The sequence below is a fragment of the Myotis myotis genome, unplaced genomic scaffold (genome assembly GCF_014108235.1).
Source record: "Myotis myotis isolate mMyoMyo1 unplaced genomic scaffold, mMyoMyo1.p scaffold_m19_p_4, whole genome shotgun sequence".
NCBI lineage: Eukaryota > Metazoa > Chordata > Mammalia > Chiroptera > Vespertilionidae > Myotis > Myotis myotis.
Genome location: NW_023416346.1, coordinates 24,024,630 through 24,051,910, shown reverse-complemented (window position 1 = coordinate 24,051,910; position 27,281 = coordinate 24,024,630). Strand labels below are relative to the sequence as shown.

The window sequence follows — 27,281 nt, the reverse complement described above, 5'->3', positions numbered from 1 at the left end:
TCTCCAATCGGCCCTGCTCTGAGCCCAACCAGGGGCTGCATCTAGGGATTGGGCCTGCCCTCTGCCACCCGGGAGCAGGCCTAAGCCAGCAGGTCGTTATCTCCCGAGGGGTCCCAGACTGCGAGAGGGCACAGGCCGGGCTGAGGAACACCCCCCCCACTCCCCCCCCCCCGAGTGCACAAATTTTTGTGCACCGGGCCTCTAGTATATATATAAAAGCCAAAGTGACCGAATGACTGCATGACTGAACAACTAGTTGACTGGTCGCTATGATATGCATTGGCCAATGCAGGAGCTGCCCCCTGACGGTCAGTGTGCTCCCACAGTGGGAGTGCCACTCAGCAAGCTTACTGAGCAGAGGCAGCAGATGCAGCGGGGCCCCAGATGAGTGGGAGCAGTGCAGCACCAGGCCGGGGCTCAGGCTCCTCCCTGGCTGCCTGCTTCTTTGCACAGTACTACATCCCTCAGGGGATGTTGGACTGCCAGTTTCAGCACAATCCCAGGGGATCCAGCAGTCTGACATCCCCTGAGGGGTCCCGGATTGCGAGAGGGCTCAGGCCTGAGGGACCCCACCAGGCCTCCAGTTTTTAATAAAGAAATAAACTGGTGGAACGACAGACAAATGATAACTTGAACAACAGCAACAAAATAGGAACATATGCAGAAACTCTTGTGCAGCATGAAAGGAGACTTTCTGGAACAGCAAAATGTGATTCCCAACAAAATAGTTCAGTAGATGAATTGAAGGAGAGGATGATCACTGCTAAAACCCAAAATAGTGACCTTGAAGATAAAGTGGATGAAGATTCACAGAGCACCAAGTCAAAAATACCAGGAGAGGGAAATCATGAAGGAAAATGTAAGAGACTTGCAGATCCTGGAAAATAATAAGCCTTGTAGAAGGAGAAGAGGGAAGAGATAGAAAAAATTTTAAAGCAGTAATTTTAAAAAGGTACTACAAAAGAACTTTTCTGAACATAACTGAATGTAAATAAATAATTTAAAAGATGAAAAAATAACAGTTTGTAAATTTAAAAAAATACACTGCTAGAACACCACTGGGTAAAAGTGAAATTATAAACTATCTAGAAAGTAATAAAAAAAGAAAACTTTATACCCAAACCTACCTAGCATAATGGATGCTATACTTAGAAAAAATTACATTCATAAATGTCTTCAGTATTAACAAAGATGAAAAGATAAAGGAATTTAGTATTCATCTTAAGATATTTGAGAAAACCACGAATTAAACTAAAAGAAGTAGGGACAGAACCTAGAGACAGAACCTAGCGAGAGAACATGGCAAAAGATCCTGGACAGAACCTGGCTACAGAACTTGGCTGGAGAACCTAGACAGAACATGGCAGGAGAACCCGGATAGAACCTGGCTGAAGAACCTGGTGACAGAACCTGGTGACAGAACCTGGCTGGAAAACCTAGCGAGAGAACATGGCAACAGAACCTGGACAGAACCTGGCGACCGAAACTGGCTGGAGAACCTGGAGAACCTGGCTGGAGAACCTAGCGAGAGAACATGGACAGAGAACTTGGCTGGAGATCCTAACCAGAACTTCGCTGGAGATCCTGACCAGAACTTGGCTAGAGATCCTGGCTAGGCTGCTGATCAACTGAACACTGTCTCTGTGTCATTCCTTCTTTGCCGACTCTGTCCACACCTTTTGAGACCCCTGGACCTGCTGGGGTTGGACCCCAGCAGAAAGGACAAATGTGGGACTGGTGATCAGAGCAACACGTGTCCTTTGAAAAGTCGCAAACACTAGTGAAGCCAATCAGGTGCTGGGCATCTGGCATGCCTGGGTACCATTTGAGCAGCTGTGTTTGTGGCTCCAGATGGGATAGTTTGGACACAGCGGCAGAGAAACAAAAGGAGAGAGTACCCCTAGGATTTTGGTTCTAACGTACAGGAAGGGAACAGAAACCTAATGGCCTCATAGGTGAACAGCTCCTCACAGTGTACACAGCGCTACTCTGGGGAAAGCCTTTCATAAGGGAGCAGCATATCATGGCAAAACATCCCATCTTATCAAAGAGCAGTTAAAGTCGTGGTCCACCAGCCCCTCTGCCGGGGCTCAGACTCCCCTGTTGCCTGAGTGGCATGAACATTCGCAGCAGAGGAGCACCTGGTCCACCCGCCCAGCGTCTCTAGACGTGCTGGGCCCCTTGGCTCTGCACAGCAGACTCCATCCACACCTTTGGGAATTCCTGGACCTGCTGGGGCTGGACCCCAACAAAAATATACACTTACCAAGACTAAATAATGTGGAAAATGAAATATGAAAGATCAATTCTAAAACAAATTCAAAAATATTAAGGAGATTGAATCAGTAATCAACAACCTCCTAACAAAAAACAACAACAACAACGACAAAGTGTTGGGCCATATGGTTTCACTGGTAAATTATACCAAATATTTAAATATTAATTAATAGTAATACTCAACTCTTCAAAGAAAATTTAAAAAAAGGGAACAATTCCAAATTCCTTTCACAAGGCCAGCACATTCCTCTGACACCAAAATCAGACAAAGGCACCACAACAAATAAAATTAAAAGCCAATATCCCTGATGAAGATGAATGCAAAAATCCTCAATGAAATATTAGCAAAGAAAATTTAGCAATATATGAAAAGACTCATACACCATGGCTAAGTGGGACTTACACAATGATGTTGCTACTGTTGTAATAATCTGGTTATTATTTAACAGGAAAGGAGTAAATGGACAACTAGATAATACAGGCATGCCATTTGTACAGCTTTCTTAATTTAACACCCTCCAAGTCTGTTCCCCACTGATCAATGCGGGGAGGGACTGGACAGAGGCCATTTGGACGTGTGCCCAGTAAGGGCTGAGTGACATGGAAAGATGCTTACCTGTCAGTCACACCTGGAAGTGAGTCAGTGCCAGAATAGGTATGGCCACTGCAAGGGCAGGAAACTTAAATATTTAAAGCTCCCCTAGACAAAAGGAGTTGTCTCTCTCAGCTCGCTCATCTCCTGTTTGTGCCTGACCCCTGTTGCAGGGGGCACATTCCCCTGCATACAACCACGTGGTGGCCCATGCCCATGTGGGTTCCACATAATGGACGAATGGACTTTATCTAGCCTGAGGCTCTGCGGACCCACTTCCCCATGGAGTGGAACCTCTAGACACTGGCCATCGGTCGGCTCTGCTGGACCCCAGGTGGACCTTTTTCAGGACTGGGTTAAGGGGCATGGTATTTGGAACCCAAGGAATATAACTCCGCAGCAATGAATTATCCCCTGAGAATCTTAGAAAGTTCTTTTTCTGAATATGTCACAAGAGCCAGCTCACACCCACTAGTACCAGGGAAATTGGACCCCCTAATTTCTCTGATATCAATGCTAGAATATCAAATCAAATCAATGTTTAACTACATTATAAAATAAAGAATACAGCTTATATCATCATCTCAAAAGGTGCAGAAAAAGAATCTGACAAGTTCAACATCCATTCATGATGAAAACTCAACAAAGTGTGTATAGAGGGAATGGATTTCAACATAGTAAAGACCATATATGACAAATCCACAGCTAATTTTATACACAATAGTAAAAAGCCGAGAGCTTTTCCTTTAAGATCAGGAATTGTAGAAGAATGTCCACTCTTACCCATTTTATTCCACATAAGGCTGGAACTCCAGCCACAGCAATTCAGCAAGAGAAAGAATAAAAGGCATTCAAATTGGAAAGGAAGAAGTAAAATTTTCTCTACTTGATGATGATATATTACATATTGAAAGCCCTCAAGAATCAACCAAAAACCTGTTAGAGCTAAGTAATGTATTCAGGAAAGTTTTTGGATGCAAAAATCTCTATATAAAAATTAGGTGTGTTTTTACACTTATAACAAACTCTCAGAAAGAGAAATTAAGAAAACTTTCATTTAGAGATGCATCAAAATAAAATATTTAAAAAGAGATTTAAGCAAGAAGGTAAAAGATCTGTATCATGAAAATTATAATACATTGATGAAAAAAGTGAAGAACATGAATTAATGAAAATACATTTTGTGCTCATAGATTGAAATAATTAATATGTTAAGAAATCTACGAATTCATTACAATCCCTGTCAAAATTCCTATAGCATATTTTACAGAAATAATTGTAGAATGTGTATGTAACTACAGAAGAACCTAAACAGCCAAAGCAATCTTGAGGTAGAACAAAGTTGGAATACTTCCTTATTCAAATCTCATGCATGCAGGCTCAATTAATGTATGTCAAAGGAGCCAAGAACATACAAGGGGGAAAGAAAGTTTCTTCAATAAAGGGTGTTGGGAAACCAGGTAGCCTCATGCAAAATAATGGCAAGGAACCCCTATCTTACACCATACACAAAAATCAACTCCCAGTGGATTGAAGACTTGAACCTAAGATTGGAAACTCTAAAACTCATAGAAGAAAACACAGGAGGTAAGCTCCTTGACATTTAGTCTTGGAAATGATTTTTGGATTTACACTAAAACCAAAGGCAACAAAAGCAGAAATAAACAAGTGGGACTACACCGAAATAAAAGCCTTTTGTAATGCAAAGGAGGTCATACAAAAGAGAAGAGCTTGAAAATCATATTTCTAATAAGGAGTTAAAGGGAAAAGCATATAAATAATTCATCCAGCTCCATAGCAAAAAAAAAAAATCTGATTAATAAATGGGCAGAGAATCAAAACAGTCATTTTTCTACAGAAGATATACACATGGTCAAGTAGTACATGTAAGGGTGCATCACATCAATAATCAGAGAAATGCAAATCAAAACCAAAATAATATATCATTTACAACTATTAAAATTATATTTTATTATTTCAGAACACATTTTTTCTCCCTGGCATTCTGTGGTTAAATTAAAAATAAAATAAAATAAAATAAAATAAAATAAAATAAAATAAAATAAAATAAAATAAAATAAAATAAAATAAAATAAAATAAAAATAAAAAATAAAAGAAGTAGGAAAAGGCTTTAACAACAAAAAAAGCTAATGAAATAACCAAAAATTGTTCTTTGAGAAGACTAATAAAATAGATAACCTGGTTGGAAGTCTGATTAAGGAAAAGAATAAATATTTACAAGATGGGACATGAAAAACTACACATAAAATATTTAAACTAGAGGCCCAGTACACGAAATCATGTGTGGGTAGGGTCCCTAGGCCTAGCCTGTGATCAAGGCCATCTTCTGCCTGCTCACCAGTCCCCAGTCCCACCCCACCACCACCACCCACCTGGTTCCCCGTGCCAGTCCCCAGTCCCACCCCGCTGCCACCCATCCCAGTTCTCCATTCACTATCTGGCGATTGGAGCCTGCAGGCTGTGGGGAAGGGACCGAGAGGTGATCAATTCACCTCATAGTGACTGGTTGAGCGGTCATTCTGGTCGTTATGCCATTATGGTCACTGTGCTTTTATTATATGGGATAATTATAAAATGATATATTAAACTCTATAACAGCAAATTTGAAAACATTGAGAAAAAGAATATTTTTAGAAACCAAAATTAACCCAACAAGAAGTGTTTAATAGATTATCAGAAATGAGATTGAAAATGTTAGTTACCACTGAAAAAGTTATCATAAAAGATTGGTTCATCTGTTTTAATTCAACTACTTTTTAAAAAAATACTTTCAATGTCATTTAAACTATCCCAGACCATAAAAAGAGGAGGGAAGCCCCTTAATTCTCCCTACCCCCAGTTTTATTGGGATATAATTGGCACATGACATTGTGTAACTTTAAGTGTTCATTATGATGATTTGATACATGTATATATGATATAACCAAATTAAGGTTAGTTAACATTCCCATCATCTCACATAATTACCATTTTGTTGTTGTTATAAAAGTGAGAATATTAAACATCTATTCTCATAGCAATATTCAAGTATAAAATACTTGTTAACTATATGATCATGCTATACATTAGATCCCTGGAACTTATTCATCTTATAACTGAAAGTTTATACTCTTTGACCAACATCTTTCCATTTCTCTCACCCCTTAGGCCCTGACAACCACCATTCTTCTCTCTGTTTCTGTGAGTTCGATGTTTTCAGATCCCACAAACTAGTGACATCAGACATGACTTGTCTTTCTGTGTCTGACTTACTTCACTTAGCATAATGGCATCAAGGTCCATCTGCGGTGCAAAAAATGGCAGGATGTTCTTCATTTACGTCTGAAAAACATCCTGTGTGTGTATATATACATATATACATGTACATATATACATATACATACATAGATACATACATATATATCTCACATCTTTTTACTGATTCACCTATCAATAGACATTTATGTTGCTTCCATGTCTTCTCTATTGTAAATAATTCTGCAGTGAACATGTGAGTGCAGATATTACTTCAAGATACTGATTTATTTCCTTTGAATATATAGCCAGAAGTGGGATTGCTGGATGATATGATAGTTCTATTTTTAATTTTTTGAGGACCCACCATACTGTGTTTTTTATAGTAGCTATACCACTGTACATTCCCACAGCAGTGAACCAGGGTTCCCTTTTCTCCACATCCTCACCAGCATTTTTTCACTAGTAATCTCTTGCCTTTTTTATTATACCTACAGTAATAGATGGGAGGCAATATCGCATTGTAGGTTTGACTTGCATTTTCCTGATGATTAGGTATATTGAGTACCTTTTCATGGACATTTATTTATCTTCTTTGGAAAAATACTTATTCAGGTCCTTTGCCCAATTTTAATCAGGATGTTTGGATTTTTTGTTATTAAATTGTATGAGTTTTTTAATATATTTTGGATATTAACTACTTATCAGATATATGGCTTGCAAATATTTTCTTCCATTTGATAGATTGCTTTTTCCTTTAGTTGATTTTGTTTGTTTGCTTGTGGGTTTTGTTTTGTTTTTGTTTGTTTGTTTTTGCTGTACAGAAGCTTTTTAGTTTGATATAGTCCCACTTATTGATTTTTGCTTTTGTTTCCTATGCTTTTGGTGTCATATCCAAAAAAGCCATTGCCAAGACCAATGTCTAGGAGTTTTTTCTCTATATCTTCCTCTAGGAATTAAAAAGTTTCGAACCTTACGTTAAAACACTAACCCATTTTGGTTTAATTTTTGTTAGTGGTGTAAGATATGGGTCTAATTTCATTATTTTGCATGTGGATATCCAGTTTTTCCAGCATCATTTATTAAAGATACTATCCTTTCCTGATAGAGTATTCTTGCCTGTTTGTGGCCTGTCAAATATGTCCCATTGGTCTATGTGTCTATTTTTATGCGAGTACCATACTGTTTCATATCCTATATCTTTGCAATATAGAATTAAATAAGGTAGTGTGAGGCCTCCACCTTTCTTCAAGATTGCTTTAGCTATTCAAAGACTTTTGTGGTCCCATACAAATTTTAGGATTGTTTTTCCTATTTCTGTGAAAAATACCGCTGGACTTTTAATAGGAATAGTACTGAATCTATGGATCGCTTTGGGAAGTATGGATATTTCAATAATATTAATTCCTCTAATCCATGAATATAGGATCTTACTACTTATTTTTGTCTTCTTCAATTTCTTTCATCAATATTTTATAGCTTTTTTTGTATAGATCTTTCACTTCCTTGGTTAAATTTATTCCTAAGTATTTTATTCTTTCTGTTGCTATTGTAAATTGGATTGTTTTCTTTATTTCTTTTACAGATAGTTTGTTGCTCATGTACAGAAATGTAATTGATTTTTATATGTCGGTTTTGTATCCTGAAAATTTATGAATTCACTTATTAAATTCTAATGGGTTTTTTGGTGGTCTGTGGAATTTTCTATATACAAGATCAGATTATCAGAAAATAGACAATATTACTTTTTCCTTTCACATTTGGATGCCTTTTACTTGTTTTCCTTGCCTAGTTGTTCTGGCTAGGACTTTTAGTACTGTTGAATAGAAGTGGTGAGAGTGGACACGCTTGTCTTGTTTCTAGTCTTAGAGGAAAACCTTTCAACCTTTCACCTTTGAGTATGATGTTAGCTATAGGATTATCATATATGACCTTTATTAATTTGAGGTACATTTCTTCTATACACATTTATTGAGAGGGGTTTTTTTAATCATGAAAGGATATTAAATTTTGTCAACTGCCTTTTCTATATCTATTGAGATGATATGACTTTTGTCTTTCATTTTATGAATGTGGTGAATCACATTTATAGATTTGGATGTTGAGCCATCCATGGGTAAAATCCCACTTGATCATTGTATGTGATACTTTTAATGCACTATTGATCTCAGTTTGCTAGTGTTTCACTGAGAATTTTTGTATAAATATTCACCAGAAGTAGTTACTGTTTCTTGTGGTATCCTTATCTGGGTTGGTATATCATGGTATTCTGGTCTCATAAAATGATTTTGGGAGTGTTACATTCTCTTCTGTTCTTTTTTTGGAAAAGTTTGAAAATATTCAGCATTAAATTTTCTTTAAATGGTTTCTAAAATTCACCTGTAAGGCCATCTGGTACAGAGCTTTCCTCAGTTGGGAGGTTTTTGATTATTAATTCAATTACCTTACTTATTCCTAGTCTGTTCAGATTTTTTATTTCTTCATGATTCAGAGTTGGTAGAGTATTTGTTTCTAGAAATTTATCCATTTCTTCTAGGTTGTCTAATTTATTGGCATATAATTGCTCAGAGTAGTCTTATATGATCCCTTTATTTCTGTGATACCAGTTGTAATGTTTTCTCTTTCATTTATGTGTTTATTGTTTATTTTTTAAAATGTATTTTTATTTATTTCAGAGAGGAAGGAAGAGGGAGAGAGAGATAGAAACATCGATGATGGAGAGAATCCATGATTGGCTGCCTCCTGCATGCCTCCTACTGGGGATTGAGCCAGCAATCCAGACATGTGCCCTTGACTGGAATCGAACCCAGGACCTTTCATAGGCCAGTGCTCTATCCACTGACCCAAACCAGCTAGGGCTGTTTATTTTTTAGTTCTCTCTCTTTTTTCTTAGTAAGTCTAGCTAAAGGTTTGTCTATTTTGTTTCTCTTTTCAGAAAACCAATTCTTAGCTATTATTGGTCTTTTCTATTGTTTTCTATTATCCATTACATTTATTTCTGCTTTGATCTTTATTATTTCCAACCTTCTGCTCACTTTGGGTTTAGTTCGTTCTTGTTTTTCTAGTTCCTTGAGGTATAAAGTTAGATTGTTTATTTGAGGTTTTTTAAAAAAATGCATATTTATTGTTGAAAGTATTACATATTTTCCATTTTTTCCTATTGATCCCCTCCACCCTGCACTGCCCCTTGCCCTCACCATGCTATTGTCCATGGGTTATGCATATATACATATAAAATATTTATTACTATAGATTTCCCTCTTAGCACTCTTTACTGCATCCCATAAGTTTTGATATGCTGTTTTTCCACTTTCATTTGTTTCAAGATTTTTTTTTTTTATTTCATCTTTGGTCCTATTAGTTGTTCAGCAATGTGTTGTTTAATTTCCAGATATTTGTAATTTTTTTCAGTTATTTGCCTATCATTGATTTCCAGGTTCATACCATTGTGGTCAGAAAAGATACTTAGTATGATTTTAACCTTTTAAAATTTGCTGACACTTGTTTTATTATATAACCTATAATCTATCCTGGAGAATTTTATTTGTACACCTGAAAGAATATGCGTTCTGCTATTGTTGGGTGGAATATTCTGCCCTCCTGTTGCTGCATGATCTCCCCATGGGCATGTACAAGGCAGGGGAGGCAACTGTTGACAATCAGGCTGAGGGCATGGAGGAGGTAGCTGTAGGTGAGCTCAGTGGTGCGGGCCAGTGACAGGAGACAAGGAGATGCAGGCTCACAAGCAGCTGTGGGGATCTTGGCTATCAATGTGCATTCCATAGCTGTTAAGATCTTGCCACATGTATGAACATGGCATTTGAGGCTGGTGATGGGTGTCAGGTTAGTGTCTTGCAAGTACCCAACTGGAGGGTCTAGTTCTGAGAGTGGCTGTGGGGGTCTAGGTTTTAGTCTTGCATTTGTGCAGCCAAAGAGGCCTGGGCTGGTTGCTGCTGTGGGTCTGGGTCTGAGTCTGGAGCTCAGGCAGCAGCAAGGGGAAGGGAACTGAGAGGAAGTCAGAAGGCTGGTATCAGTGAATTAAAATACCTGTGGGGCAAAATCCAGTGAAATCTGCAGGGAAGTGTGTGATGGCTTTGCTGGCCATTGATTTCTTTAATGGCAAAAGCTGCTGGGGTCTTCTGCAAAGCAGGTCACTGGGAACCCCCTTAATTCCTTTTTATGAAGCCAACCCAAATTCAATATCCAAACCTGCAAAGGAGGCTACAAAAGAAAAATTTATAAATATTCTCTTTTTAAATATAGATGCTGAAATTTTGAATAAAACTTTCCTCCAAATACAATCCAGCAATATTTCAATAAAGTTAAAGTTTGGCTACATAAGGGCATGGTAGAATATACTATTCATCCCAATTCTTTCCCTATCTCTGGCTCTAGGAATTTTTCCATGTGATTTTGAAGTTCCTGCCATAAATACTGATATGGTGTACATTTTCTTGTCCCTTAACTTTGAGATCAGTCAAATATCTTGTTTGGGTGAGTAAAATGAGATAGAAATGTGCCAATTCCCATCCAAGGTCCTCCTTATGCATTTTCACTCTCGGTCTTGTGATTCTGGCAGTCACCCGAAGACTAGTCTGACTAACCTTCTCGCTCCAACAGCAGGATAAGAGTTATTTGAGGCATTCTAGTCACCACAACCTGAAGCAAAGCAGCCTCAACAGACCTATAGTGACAAGCAGTCACTCAGCAGAGCCCAGACCAGATCCTCCAGATCCCAAACTAATATGAGGGATAACAAATCATTGCTGTTTTTGAAGCCACTGAGATATTGGCTGATTTATTTCATATAAAGTACTAACTGGCATATAGGATTATGTTTGAAAATGCAAAAGAGGTTAAATATCAGCACATCTATCAAAATAATTCATTACATCAATAAATTAGAGGAGAACCATATGAATAATCAAATCAAGAAACACTTAAAAATCAATTGATAAAATTCAACTGTATTCTTAATACATTTCTAAATTAAATGGGATTATAAGAAAACTAGAGGCCCAGTGCATGAATTCATGCATGGGTGGGGTCCCTCGGCCTGGCCAGCAATCGAGGCCTATGGAGGGCAGGCCAGCAGGGGGGAGTGACCACAGGAGGTTGGTCAGCAAGCCCCCCCGATTGGGGCCTGGGGGGAGGGACCAAAAGTGGTTGGCCTGCTGGCCCCCTGATTGGGGCCAATGGGGGGCCCGCAGGCCAGGGACAGGGGCTGGGGGAGGTTGGCCAGCTGAGGGAAGGGGCTATGGGAGGTTGGCCGGCCTGGAGGAGGGGCTGCGGGAGGTTAGCTGTGGGAGTGCACTGACCCCCAGGGGGCAGCTCCTGTGTTGAGTGTCTGCCCCCTGGTGGTCAGTGTGCATCATAGTGACTGGTTGACAGGTTGTTCTGGTCATTTGGTCATAATGACCGCCTAGGCTTTTATATATATAGATTATTTAAAATAATACAGACAGTTTACCAAAAACAGATGCCAAATATTATCCTGAAGGGCAAAATACTGACCTGTTCAAATCAAATTCAAAACTAGATAAGAATGCCTCTTACCCCCACTATTTTTTTAATATATTTTATTGATTTTTTACAGAGAGGAAGGGAGAGGGACAGAGAGTTAGAAACATCAATGAGAGCGAAGCATCCATCAGCTGCCTCTTGCACACCTCCCACTGGGGATGTGCCTGCAACCAAGGTACATGCCCTTGACCAGAATCGAACCTGGGACCCTTCAGTCGCAGGCTGACCCTCCATCCAGTGAGCCAAACCAGCTAGGGTCCTACTATTATTCAACATTGCCTTGGAGACTCTAGTTTATTTAAAAAAAAAGACCCCAAAGAATAAAAGACAGAACTAATATAAATATCAGATATCTATTCCTTTGTTAATGGTATATGTGTACAGCTAGACAAACAACACACTCTAGTAAAATCGGTAAGACTTATTTAGAGAATTTGGTATGGTAACAAAATACAAGGTTACTATACAAAAGAAATAGTATTTCTCAATGCAAGCAATCAACGCAAAAAATAAAAATGGTAAAAATTATGTTCATAACAATGAAAAAATCTATATAGGGGAAGGGTGGATGGAGGTGGAAGAAGATATAGAGGAGATAAATGGTGATGGAAAAAATAAAACAAAAAAGAAAAGAAGAGAATATATATATATATATATATATATATATATATATATATATATATATATATATAACTAGAGAAGTATTAGACCAATATGAAGAAAATTGTAATAGCTTACCAACACACTAAAACAAAATCTGAAAAAATGAATGAATAGCATAATCATAGTACTTCATATTATAAAATTTTAAATTTACCATGTCAATATTATTTTTTAAATTCCAATTTATATTCTCAACATAATTTTTTGAGGGAAAAAGAGGGGATTCATTTGTATACATAATCTTAATGCCTATATGGAAGAATAAAAACTTTGAATAGCCTTGAAAAGTAATAATAATGAGAAATATTTTAACCAAATATCATAATATTCCCTAAAATCACCATAATTAAGTAAAAACATGATAATGTCATGAAAATAACAGGCAATCAGTTCAGAAGAATAGAATAAAGAATGCAGAATTACCATAAATCCCATATAATTATTTAACATATGGCAAAGGTGGTACTTCATTTCAGTGGAAAAAAAATGGATTGTTAATGAATAATATGGATGCAATTGACTATTCATTTCAGAGAATATAAAATTGAACTTCGTTTTACACCAAAATCAATATAGTTTTTAGATAAAGACATATTCAAACATAAAAACAGTAAAAGTCTTTTTTCTTTAATCTAGGAAACTACATGCACAACCTAGGAGTAGGGTAATCCTCTTAACCAATCCTCAAAACCCAGAAGTTAGAAAAAAAATTCACTATATGCAATTTTTCAAAATTCTGGCACAGGTACAATAATTAAAATCAATAAAACAAGAAATTGAAAACATAGCTGCACACAGAACAAATAAGGGGCTTACAGATATAATGTACAAGGACCTCTTACAAATTGACAAGGAAAAATATCCCATTCAAAAAATAGATGAAGGATATTAAAAAAAACACACACCACTTTATAGAAAAGCAAATCCAAAAGGCCAACAACTTTTTCAAAAGATGCTCGCTCAGTCTCCTGAATAGCCAAAGAAACTCAAGTTAAAATAACAATAAGATGACATTTTCACCTGACAGGACTCATAAAATTTCAAAAGAGGAGTTAGTTAGATCAACTGTTGATGAGATTGTAGGAAGAAGCATACACCAATACATTGCTGATGGAATTGTGCATTTACCACATGCTTTTTAGAAAGTAATGTGGCAACATTCAATGAAATTAAAACAATATAGGATGGGCCTGGAGAGTATTATGCTAAGTGAAATATACCAGTCAGAGAAAGACAACTATGAGATGATCTCACTTATATGTGGAATCTAATGAACAAAATAAACTGACAAACAAAATAGGTCCAGAAGCATGGATGCATGGAACAGACTGACAGATCTCAGAGGGAAGGGGGGTTGGGAGGAGGTGGGAAGAGATTAACCAAATAACTTATATGCATATATGCATAGCCCATGGACACAGACAATAGGGTAATGAAGGCTTGGGATGGGGCAGAGGCTGGGTGGAGGGTGGCAAAGGGGAGGAATTGGGGTACATCTGTAATACTGTCAACAACAAAAAAATAAAATTATATATATATACACACACACACACACACACTCTTCAACCAGCTATTCCATCCCTGAGAATCTGCCCCAGAGTAATAAAAACAAGTAAATATATATATACAAAGGTGCTTATTGCAGTGTTGCTTTTTATTGACAAAAATGAATGTAAAGTGAATGTCCACTAAAAGCTGTATGGTTGAATAAATCATTCTCATCTACATCACAAAATTCTGTTCAGCTGCAGTTACATGGAAACTAAGCAACTTCAGTCAACTTGAAGGTTTCTTTGAATAAGAATAATAGCAACAATGAACACAGCAAACACACACACTGTTTTAAGTGTTGTATGTATTTTAACTCATTGAATCCTCACAGCAACCCTATGAGATAGGTATTATTATCAATCTCATTTTCAAGATGAGGAAACTAAAGCCTGAAGGTCATACAGCTAGTAAATGGCAAAATTTTGTGTAACATACAGAAAAGTGTAACATGATACAATTTCTGTAAAATAATCTATAATAAAAAAGATATATGCGTGTATATATGTGTACATAGGCTTGTTTTATGTAATTATGAGAATAGAAATATGGGAGGACACATACTAGGCTAGTAATAAGGGTTATTATATATTTTATATAATTATATATTATATGGATATACATAAATTAAAAATAATTAAAGTGCCATGGCTGATATGGCTCAGTGGTTGGAATGTCAGCCTGTGCACTGAAGGGTCACAGGTGCGATTCCCAGTCAAGGGCACATACCTGGGTTACAGGTTCAATCCCAGTGTGTGGGAAGCAACCAATCCACCATGTGCCTCTCTTCTCTCTCTCTTTCTCTCTCTCTCTCTCTCTCTCTCTCTCTCTCTCTCTCTCTCTCTCTCTCTCTCCCCACCCTTCATCCCTTCCACTCTCTCTTTCTCTAAAATAAAATCAATGGAAAAATATCCTCAGGTGAAAATTAACAACATAAAATAATAATAACTAATGAGTCATAGCATTTTAGTCACAAATAATTTCAGAGTGATTGCAGTTACTACACCAGATCAGACAAAGAAGGGAAGCCTGTCCCAAGGGAAGACAATGCAAATCCCCATCACCCAATGTCTTCTATACTTTCTCTGCCCTCCCTGGCACTTTGCTCATCCCTCCTTTATGTCAGAACAACTGTATTTAGAAACACCAGGTGCTTTTCCATCCTACCTAAGTTACGAGACTACCTGGAATCCAGTCATCACTGAGCTCTGAGATTGCCCAACCACAAAAGGCTTCTCAGATCCCACTTTTATGCATACATATCATATTTGGGGTATGGAGACAGAAAGGATTTGCCTCACCTCCACATCTTTTATGGAAAACAAAGCCTTACCTATTGCAGAGGGATTTAAACTTTGTCATGCCCATTGATACACTCCACACTCATGCCCAAGGTGTTTATAGAGAGAAATGGATACAGACCCTTCTGCCAAGAAGCTTGGATCCTTGAAGGAAAATAGATACCTTTTATATTAGGTACTCAATGAATGTTTGTTGAGTGAAGGAAATAATTCAAATACAAAGCAGAGGGTAAAGTGTTAAATTCCAGAACTAAAACCAAATGCTATGGGAATTGGAGTGGGGAAGCACGAACAACTTTGAGAAATGGTTTTATAAACTGATGGCATTTGAACTAGATGCAGTGTTTCTGAAAGTGTGGTCACCATCAGATCCTCTGAGTTACTTAAAAATGCCAGACCCGTTGAATCAGAATCCCCAGAAGTGAGTCCCAGGATTTTTTTTTAAGATGCCCTCCAAGTCGTGCACACTAAAGTACACTCATGAGATGAAGCAGATTTGGGTGTCAGGCATGAAAACAAAATAAAAAACATGGCCAATTCAATTTTACTGGGGGTGGAGGTGGTGAAGAGGAATAATGAGGAATAAGATTGGAAAGATAAGATTGGAAAGGTGGGTTAGGGCTAGATCATGGAGGATCTGGGGAATGCCAAGTGAAAAATTTTGAACTTAATTGACTGAGAGATTTAACACAAGCAGACAAAACAAAAACATGAGGGCCTTGACTTTCACAGTGTTTCCCAAATTTGGCCATGCATCGGAATTATCAGGATTGCTTGCAAAATTCCAGATTCTGGGACTCCATTCCCAGACCTTTTGAATCTGAATTTCCAAGGATGCAGCCCAGAAATTATATTTTAAAATAATCTTTCCAGGTGATTCCTGGGCAGCAAGCCTGGCATTGGTTCATGAATGGTGTTAGGAAATCATTGCTCTACTAACAAAGGCATTCCTCAAAAGTTGTTTGTTCATGGATATTTTATTAGTGGAGTCATTTATTCAAAGTACTATGCAAGTGTGATATTTAGAGGCAACCTCTACCAAATCTCTTTCTCTAGAGTGTTTCAATAAAACACATACCCAATTTCAATGCAAACCCCTTATGACTTTCAATAAAATGTGACATGTTTGTGTGGTAAGAACATTGCCTGGTATTAATGATGCCATATGGGTGCACAAATGCAACATGAGGAAAATAATTGAAAATGTGCTAGTTTCATCTAGTTTTGCAGCAACATGAATGAACATTAAAATGGTACTGGAAATGAGAAAGTGCTAGTAGGATGTGATACTGATAGAGCCATGGCTTCAAACTAGAAATATCCACTATGTATTCATTTTCAGGTCAGAGGGGAAGTTGAGGCAACAGTCGAGGTATACACCAGATGATCACTTATTCCAACTCATGCTACAATTCAAATAAAAGGTAGACCATATAACTTCCAAGATGTTTCTTGAAGTATTAAGATTTTAAATTTGCTATTTGGACAGTCATCTACTTTAAAGATGGCTAAAAGGAAACAAAGTGAAGAGGGATTATAGTGTTTAAACATCTGTCAGTAGTTTGTTGTTTGTTTGTTTTTTTTAAAAAAAAGCAGACACAGATGATTCTCAACCTGAAGATTTGTTTCCTCCAGCCATATAATATTTTAAGATTGTCATTTTCATTTAAAGTAAACATACCTGTTACTAAATGTCTCTTCATTTATATGAAAACATCTTGGATTGGCAAGGTAGAATGTTGGCATAGTAGTTTGCTTAGTGCAAGGCTCAAAAGTTAACTTTAAGAAAGAAATTGTTGGTGTTTAACCTTCTGAAAACCAAGGCAGCTTCTTTTATTCTCAGAAGGCTCCTAACCTCAAACACAGAGCCTTCCAGCTCCCATTCAATTCCAACTCCTCCAAAGGCCCATTGCTATAAACAGGCTAAAAAACAGAGATGAATCCTGACAGCAGTATTTCAGGAAGAAAATGGAATTCAAGCAAGTCTTTTGTGCACCTGGATTGGATTCCCTCTTTTGCAGGGACTGCCCAACCTATAAGAATCCTTGTGCTAGGAAGCCCTGCATTACTCTGTTGCTGTACATCAGAAAAGGCAAACACAGATAACCAGTGCTATGAGCCAAATTCAAATTATCAGATTTAGGAGCAGGACAGGAAGGACAAGTTGCCTAGAATAAAGTATCTATAGGCAGAGAAGTTGAGAAATGGTTACATTTAACACTTGAGGTGCTTTCTTGCTAGCTAATACCTTGGCTTTGTAGTAGGAGGGTAAAAGGAAAGGAAATAATTCCCAAACACTGCTGTGGCTTGATCAGCATGTAAGGAGCATGGACTTAGACTTTCATTTGTAAACTATTATCTACTCTAATATTTGCCTCCCTGACCCAGGCCCCAAGGAAATCTGGGCCAGGGTTAACTAAGAGGATCACAATTCCAGTAGCATTTCCCCCAATAAGTTTGGTTTCACCTACCTTAGAATTGGAGATTCAATAGCCCCGGTGATGAGAAACAAGCAAGATCTCACCATAGACCAAAATCTTAAATGGGCCAGCAGTCACGCGCTCCCGGGGGGAGGGAGGAAGCTTCTCGGTCATATCATCACCATGTGTTTCTGAGATTTGTAAGAGTCTGGATCTGAACCAAAGCACCCCCAACTCCCTAAGCCCCTTCTGGTTTCAAGGGCTCCAGGCAGGAAAAGAAAATAGTCCAAAGTGATTGCAGGGGTCAGTGAACCTTGTGTGGTTCATATAAGACTGTTCTGAGGAGTGGTAAGTCACAGGGTCTATATTGCAGCTATTTTTAGTGAAACCAAATTCCTTACCCAAGTTCTCTTGCTTCCAACTTGTTCTAAGTGCAGACCAGCTGTGGTCAGATCATCTTACTGGACCAAGGCTCTGTCAAGGCGAAGGGACCAAACCAGGGAGGTGGAGCAATGAGCTGGTGACTGTTAGTGCTTTGGCTCTTTTTCACTGTCTCAGCCATCTCCAGAGGGAGAGGGCATTCCCCTCCAACCTGTCAGAAACTAACTGGGTAAGTTGGTGACATTAGAGGATAAAACTGAGAAGTTGGCAGTCCTTCCCTTCTTTCCCCAATTCCTACAATCTCTCTCTCTCTCTCTCTCTCTCTCTCTCTCTCTCTCTCTCTCTCTCTCTTTCTCTGCCGCCCCCCCCCCCCCCATACACACACATGCTAGGTGATGCAAGCCAACTCCGGATCTTGGTCTGACTTGCTAGAAAGGTCTAGAAAAGAAAGTGTCATCATCCAGGAGCGAGGCCAGGGGTGAAAATATAAGGAGAACTGGTGTCTAGTCACCTCTTTATTTGATCAATGCATAATTAAATTCATTAATTAAACAAATATAAAAATCCTGGCTGTGCTGGTAGCTTTATAAAAAATAAGATGAGAACTTTTATTTTTTCACAACAAAGTTTTATTTTTTATTATTTTTTAAATATATTTTATTGATTTTTTTACAGAGAGGAAGGGAGAGAGATAGAGAGTTAGCAACATTGATGAGAGAGAAACATTGATCAGCTGGCCTCCTGCACACCTCATACTGGGGATGTGCCCACAACCAAGGTACACGGCCTTGACAGGAATCAAACCTGGAGTCTTTCAACCCACAGTCTGATGCTCTATCCACTGAGCCAAACTGGTTAGGGCAAGATGAGAACTTTTAGAAAAATAATTTCAGATCCATAAAAACTTATAGTAACCCCTGACTTTAAAGATGGTTAAATTTGAGTTAGTTGCCTATTTGGCTCAGAACCCCATGCCCCAAATCTACCCTCAAGACCCTCACATGGTATCTGAAAAATCAGCTGGAAGAATATGATTTCAAGGTACTAGATTTTCATGGCATTACCCCTCTGTTTGTTTCCACTCTATTCTACACAGAAATCTTGTACAAGGGTGCATTTGATTTTTGTCTTTTTATAGTTTGAGCTAAATCAGTTCAACCACTTTTGAGTTGAGGAAAAAAATCATACTTCTTCCACTTCCAAAATAAGCTCCTCTCTTGGGTATACAGAAAGCTTAGGGGAAAAAAACTGAAAATTTAAAGATTACCACTTCACATCTGTGTATTTTTTAGGTCCTCATTACTTTCTTTTAAAATTCCTAGTGATTTGATCATTTTTCAAACTCCTATGTTCTGTTGTCATTTTTGTAATTCCCATAGCGTGCATGCCCAGTGTTTTAAAGACTCCAGGTATTGGCCTCAACAAGTGCCACCTTGTGGAGAGTGCACTTAGCGTACAGGGGCTGGGTAGGAAGGAAAATGCTAAATACAGCCTCCTGCAAAGGCCCCTGCAAAGCCCCCACTGGGCTTCAGGTTAGGTAAAAAGTGCCTGTAGGGAAGGCCCTTTTGTTTCCTGGCTGCTTGTTTGGGTCAGAGTAATATTGCATGGCTGCTGGCTTCAGAATAGGATTCTCTCTAAACCAGGGAAGGCTGAAACTTGACCTCACTGGCTATTTACTTCTCTGTAGTAGTTCTTGGCCACTCATCAAAGCTTCTCTGAACTCTTTGTTTGAAATGAAAACTAATTAACTCGTAAATACTTGCAGACTTTCCATACAAGTTATCCATTGTCGACAGTGACCTGACCAGAAGGTGGGGTCATAGGTACTGTCAGGAGTCCAGCCGAAATATCAGCTCTCCCCTATGGGGGCCCAGCAACTTCTTGGCTGGGCTTTGCTTTTAGGGGCAGACATTCACCCCCACCTGCAGCTACATCCTTCCGACACTTTTCAAAACAGGAACAGTTGTCTCAGTCTTCCCGGGTCTCCAAGCTATTCCATATTTGCTAGGATGGAATAGGATATCACAGGCCTGCCCAGACAGAGGAGGGCTGACTTGTCTAAAGGGAGCCTTGGAGCTCCCCACCCCAGGGCATACTCCTAGCCCTGAATGTTCTAGTCCTGACTGTTCTAGTTGCCACACTCAAGGAAGCACAAAGGACAAAGGAAAAGGGGTTCTACTTCTCAATTTTACCACTCTGCCTGAAGCTTCTATGATCAAAGGACATTTAATAATAGGACTCTTCCCCTGGTATTTATAGCACCAATTGCTCAAAGCTGGTTTATACTTTCTTTTTAAAATCTCAGTATTTGTCACAACCTTCCCAGGAACTGGAACAGAAGGCAGGTATTAGCTGCTCCACTTTGCAGACCAGGAGACTGAGGGGGTCAATGAAGACAGACTATTCCAAGCATGGACAACAAGCAAAGGTCATGAAGAAATGGAAAGACCAACCAAGTGTTGCACCAAGCTGATAAGGCTGTGGTCCTTTATCCCCTCATTCATTCACATAACCAAATGCATTTCATTGACCTTGTTTGGGTCCTGAATCAAACATAAAAATGTAAGAACACATTTGTGAAACAATAGAAGGAATTTTAATATGGACTGGATATTGGATAGTTAAGAAAATGTTAATTTTTAGATATGAAAAATTACAGTGATAAACTTACCTTACCATTTAGAGACATACTGAAGCATTTACAGATGAAATGATAAGATGTTCAAAATTGGCTTTAAATAAAACATGATTGATAGGAGGGAATGGGTAGGGATATAGATTAAACAAGAATGCCTTTGAGTGATGATTATTGTAGCTGGTTAATGGGTATAGGTCAGTTCTAGTCTAGTGGAAAGATACCTATTTTCTAATAATTTCAACCAAAATTCCAAAATGGAGTCCCATTGAACTGGATTGTCCCTGTGGCTAAGAACTTGGGATTCATCAGTAGGACATTGGACTGAGATAGGGGCCAACTGATAGCTCATTTAAAAATAAGTATCATCAGAATATGGAGAAATGAATGCTAGGTAAGAAGAAACAACAAGTCTAGTGCACTGGAGGACAAGACTGGAAAATAATGTAACAGAGTAAATGCTGGGTCTCTCTGACCTCATCTTGTTCAAGCCTGCTTTGTTCCCATGGCCTCCAGGCTCATAATTTCTGCTTAGACTTGCATATAAATATGCTAATCATTAGAGGAATTCTGCTTGTGGCTTGAGGAGATAAAGGAAGTATGTACTGTTTATCAAAGATTTGCAGGAACCTTGTGGGCTCACATAAACAAGCACACTCTTCCTTAAACCCCTACTGGCACCTATATGTCTTCGGTTGTCAATCACCTCTTGCCCTTCTCATTCCCCATTCCCTTCACATAAAAGAAGCCTGAATTCTGTACTTTCTTTGTATGGATTTGAGGTACCCCATTTTCTTGATTGGTGCCTTCTTGATCAATAAACATTTCCTTGCTCCAAACTCCGATGTTTTGAGTTTAGGCTATTTGAAGCATCAGGCACACAAACCAGTAACAATAATACCCACAAAAACCTTCAATGGGAAGGATCCCAGGCAGGAGAAGAAACTGCATTGGATGAGAATGGGGAGTGTTGTCAGAAGAGAGAAAGGGAATTTTTTGAAACCACTAGGATGGCCTTCAGAGATTTTTGCCTTGTACTTGGGGTAGTGACAGAATTATTCACAAGAATGAAAAAAAAAAAAAAAGCTCTTCTGTTGGGCTAATCAAAAAAGGAAGGTCTCGACCTAGTCATATGTGAGGAGCAGCAAAACACATGTACTTTGGTCCAAGTAAGTGCTTTTTATTTTTTGTTGTCTGTTGATTGTTTCCTTAAAATCACTGACAAATCACTGTTTCAGCTTCCCTCATAGATCTCAACCACACTAGTAAAGGCTAACATGATTAATACTGTACAGCTGAGGTCCTGGACCCAGTCATACCAGAAAAGAGTTCCTGTACTACAATCCATTGTCTATCTTCCAATTACGTGGGGAGTGGGAGAGAGTGGAAATGAGAAACTGAAAAGCTGCTTATCGGCCCGTGGAAATCACTCCATCTCTCTGAGCTTTAGGTTTTTTGTTTTTGCTTCTGTTTGTTTTGTTGTTGTTGTTTTTTAATCTTTAAAATATCAATAGTGCTCCAGTGGCATGGCTCAGTGGTTGAGCGTCAACCTATGAACCAAGAGGTCATGGTTTGATTCCCTGTCAGGGCACATGCTCAGGTTGCAGGCTCCATCCCCAGTATGGGGCATGCAGGAGGCAGCCGATCAATGATTCTCTCTCATCATTGATGTTTCTATCTCTCTCTGCCTCTCCCTTCTTCTCTGAAATCAATTAAAAAATGTAGATTAGTAATAAGGTATTTGTAAATACTTAGCATCTTACCTGGTTCATGGTAGAGCCTCAAAAATTATCATTTCTTCTTCTGTTCTACCCCACTATATTCCAAGGTGACATGGAAAGAAAGTGTTGTTGTTTCTTAAAGCATCTGTTAAAATCATCAACTGAACCATAGGCAGAAATCCTGAAAACAGAGTTAAGCCATTCTATCTCTCTGCCTGTCCTCCCCCCTTGGGGTTACTTGGAATTACCCAATCCCTCTTAATTTGTGACAGGCTGGAAATAGTCATATCCTGCCTTACCCTAGAATCTGGGGATGTTACTAGTCTACTCATTCTAATCATCCTACTCTAACAGTGGACAGAGAGATTTGTAGTATTTCTAAAACTCAAGTTTAGCTTTAAAGGTCAATTGATTATATTCTCTCCTCCATTTTACAGATAAGGAGACTGAGCCCAGAAGGTGAAGAAGTTGACTCAAGGTCACACAGTATCTTAGGGACAGAGTCAAGAGTAGATATTAAGGCTGAGAGACCAGTGCTCTTTCTATTGCTGCACAGCTATTTATAAACCCTTTTCATTTCAACAAAATGTAATATACAGATGGTTCAACTTAACTATTTTTTTTACTTTATGATGGTATGGAAGTGATACCCATTTAATATAAACCCTATTTTAAATTTTGAATTTTTTATTCTTTCCCAGGCTAGCGATATGTGGTATGATGCTCTCTTGATGCTAGGCAGCAGCAGTGAGATGACTTTGCCTAACTCTAGGCTAATGTAAGTATTCTGAGTATATTTAAGGTAGACTAGGCTGAGCTATGATGTTCAGTAGGCTAGTTGCACTAAATGCACTTTTTCCTTATGACATTTTCAACTTACGATGGCATTATTGGGATGTAACCCTATTGTAAGTTGAGGAGCATCTCTACTTTATTAGCTAAACCAACTTCTTTCAACATACATCTGCAATAAGGCCTTTTAGAGATGAGGCAAAGGGATTAATTAATGTCTGCTCCTCAAAGAAAAGAGTTGTCTTAATATTCATCCCATCAAGGCTGATAATGTGGAGTGGGATGTATGAGGGAAGGAAGCCCCTGGGCCTAAGCCATATATTCACAGAGGGCCTTAAAGTTAATTTTTTAATATCATCTTTAAATGATAACAACAACTATGAACACATAGTACTTGGTATGTACCAGGACCTATTCCAAGACCTTTATAAATAATAACACATTAATTCAAATAAAGCTATACTACAATGATATTTTAAGTTAATGTTAAAATTATTAATATATATATATAGATAATATTTTTTATTTTTTAAAGGAAATTCCCCACTACTTAAATTTAGTTCTAACTTTTTAAAATCTTTTTATTGATTTTTAGAGAAAGAAGGGGAAAGGGAAAGAGGGATAGAAATATCAATGATGAGAGAGAATCATTAATCAGATGCTTCCTGCACACTCCCTACTGGGGATCAAACCCACAACCTGGGCATGTGCCCTGACTGGGAATCGAACCAGTGACCTCATAGTTCATGGGTCGACACTCAACCACTGAGCCACTCGGCTGGGCTATATTGATAATATTTTAAACACTAGAGGCCCAGTGCAAGAAATTCATGTACTGGGGGGGGTGTCCCTCAACCAAGCCTGCACCCTCTCTAATCTGGGACCCCTTGGGAGACATCCCTCTCACAATCCGGGACTGCTGGCTCTCAACTGCTTGCCAGCCTGCCTGCCTGATTGCCCCCTAACCGCTCCCCTGCCAGCCTAATTGCCCCCAACTGCCCTCCCCTGCTGGCCTGGTCATGCACAACTGCCCTCCCCTGCCAGCCATCTTGTGGTGGCCATCTTGTGACCACATGGGGGTGGCCATCTTGTGCAAGGATATGATGGTCAATTTGCATATCACCTCTTTATTATATAGGATAGAACAATTGTGGTAACCCTATTTTGGCATTATTTCTTAATATATCACAAGCTTCAAACAATGAAAGAGGCCTGGGTATTGACCTTGGAAAGGCCCTGTCACCATCCATTCATTAATCTATCCACTTGCCCATCCATCCACTCATCTATCCAACCACCCATCTATGCATTTATCAACTCACCTATCTATCCACCTACCCATCCACCTACCCTTCCATCCATCCATCCACCCACTTACTCATCCATTTGCCAAGATCCTCCCATACACCAAGACCTGTGTTTGATGCCAGTTATCTGAGATGAAAGGAACATACTACATGTTCTTGAGTTACCCACATATGATAAAGGAGGAAGAGATATGAATTTATATGGAAACCACAGTGAAACAGTGGTATAAAGGCATGGAGGAGGGGCATCTTGCTAAGTCTGTTTGCTTAATTATTTTTAGAAGCAAGTGTCAAGAAAGACTTGCCCAAGGAGGTGACACCTCAGAGGAAACTCAGGAAATAACAGTAGGAGATCCCAGCAAAAGTTCTTTGCCCTAACCAGTTTGGCTCAGTGGATAGAGCGTCGGCCTGCGGACTGAAGGGTCCCAGGTTCAATTCCGGCCAAGGGCATGAACCTTGGTTGCGGGCACATCCCCAGTGGAGGTGTGCAGGAGGCAGCTGATCGATGTTTCTCTCGCATTGATGTTTCTAACTCTCTATCCCTCTCCCTTCCTCTCTGTAGAAAATCAATAAAATATACTTAAAAAAAGAGTTCTTCAACTTCTGGGGTCATAATAACCTTGGAAAAGCTGATGAAAATTATATCTCTCTAGATAAAGGCATATATATACTTGTACATACATTTTACCTTTTCAGAGGTGAGTTTAAAATCCAGTTCCATCACTCACTAGTCATGAGATTTGGGGCCTCAGTTACCTAATTGGTAAACTGAGAGTAACAATAATACTTGTCTTTCTCTCACGGTAGTTGTGACAATAAAAATGCAAAATTGTGTGTAAAGCCCCTGCAGAGACTTGGCAATCAATAACTCATAGTTCCCTTTCCTTCCCCTAAGTGGAATTTAATTTTCAAAAGCAATGAGATGACAACATAGCCAAGAGGCTAAATTGATCTTTTCTTGTTTCTATGGAGTCTAATTTTTTTTGTGGGGGGGGGGGGGCAGGGAGGTCTCTTCTATCACAGAGGTTAGTCTGCCTGGCCTCATTTTCCCAGGTATCTTTTTATGGTCAACCTCTTAAACTATTTGGAACCCTTTAGGGTACCTATAAAGATGTGATCCCTGCTTAGGGCAGGAGGCCTATCTTTCCTTTGGATATCTTTTCTATCTGAAAGGATTTCAACATGTATTCTAATAGGGCTCCTAGATATCTCTAGCCACATACAAATCCCCAATTCTAACAAGGTAATGACATGGGCTGGAGGTGCTGTGTTCGTCCCATGGGAAAATACCTCCATCACTCCAACTAATCTCTTAGATGAATGTCCAGGGTCTGTATTAGTTTCCTATGATTCTTATAACAAAGTACCACAATTTGGGTGGCAAAAATCACCAGAAATGTATTCTCTCACCATTCTAGAGGCAAGAATTCTGAAATCAAAGTGTGGGCAGGAATGGTTCCTTCTGGAGATTCTGTGGGAGAATCTATTCACTGCCTCTGTCCTTGCTTCTAGGGGTTGCTGGCAATGCTTGTCATTCATTGGCTCATATGTGTATTCATTCCAATCCCTGCCACTATCTTTTTTTTATCTCCCCTAACTTTATTTTTTAATTACAGTTTATATTCAAAGTTATTTTGTATTAATTGCAGGTGTACAGTCTGCTGCTATCTTTATATCCCCTTCTCTGTGTCAAATCTCTCCCTTCTCTTAGGAGAACACTTCTCACTAAATCTAGGGCCCATCAGACAATTAAGGATAATTTAGAGATGCTTAATTTAATCATATCAGGAAACCCCCTTTATACAAATAAGAGAACATTCTCAGGTTTTGGTAACTAGAATATGAAAATTTTTTTGAGGATCGATCAGTTAATTCACCACAGGTCTTATTTCTGTGACTAAAGCCCAGCTTTTTCAAGCCTAGAGATTTGGCTTTTACATGATATCAGTATCTTTGAGCAAAGGGGAATGCACATGTATCAGTTAAAAATTGGTGCCAGACACAGTGCTGGGGCTATATATGAATTTCCTCACTTAATCTTCATGACTGTTGTAGGGGGAAGATGCTATGCTATGATCATCTTTATTTTGCAGATGAGGCTGAGAGTACTTCAGTAATTAACCTTAGGTCATACAGCTAGTATGTAGTGAAGCTGCATTCAAACTCCTCTCTGCCTGATTCTGAAACTTAATTTATTGAGTGCTGTCCCAGGGCAAGGCACTTTTCTGAGTGTTTAAAAAATCAAAATACATCTAATTCTAATGACCATGCAAGTTAGGTACATTATTAATACCCTACCCCCTTAAAGATGAGGCACCTGAGGCACAGAGAAATTTAGTAACTTTAATTATTATTAAAGCTAAAATACCTGACCCTGGATGCCCCTGATCTGTAAGATTAGGAATGAAGATTCTAGAATGTCTATTACATCAGGCACTTTGTGTTTTTTCACATGGAGTCTTTCCTGTAAACTTGCAAGACAGATATTATTATTATTCTATTTTATATACAGGAAACTGAGGTTCAAAGGGATAAAATAATTTGTCCATGCATGAACATGCATGAAGTGGGATACAAACCCAGGCCTTTGCAATTGGCCAGCTATGTTCTTTCCACTATGCTTCACTGCCTCCCAGAGTTGTTGTGAGGATCTAGAGACATAATGTGTGTGACTGGGACTCACTTTAAAAAGAAAATGGGTCTTATGGAAAATTAAGTAATTATCTGTACTCCTCATTAGCATCATAATTGCCATTGTTTTCCTCATCATCAAACTACTTTTGTAGTTGCCCAACCTGAAAAGTCCAAGGCCAGGGTCAGCAATGCCCAGGGGGTGCTACTGGCCTGCACAGCTCTGATCAAACC

The 27,281-nt window shown here is 38.7% G+C and overlaps 1 protein-coding gene across 1 annotated transcript in view; it reads right to left on the bottom strand.

The window, feature by feature from the left end:
- Positions 1-17,887, bottom strand: part of FGF13 (fibroblast growth factor 13) — a 652,755-nt gene extending 634,868 nt beyond the window's left edge. The window contains exon 1 of the mRNA XM_036304473.1: positions 17,632-17,887. The gene's annotated coding sequence lies outside the window, so the exon portion shown is untranslated. The remainder of the gene's footprint in view (positions 1-17,631) is intronic.
- Positions 17,888-27,281: the final 9,394 nt, after the last annotated feature.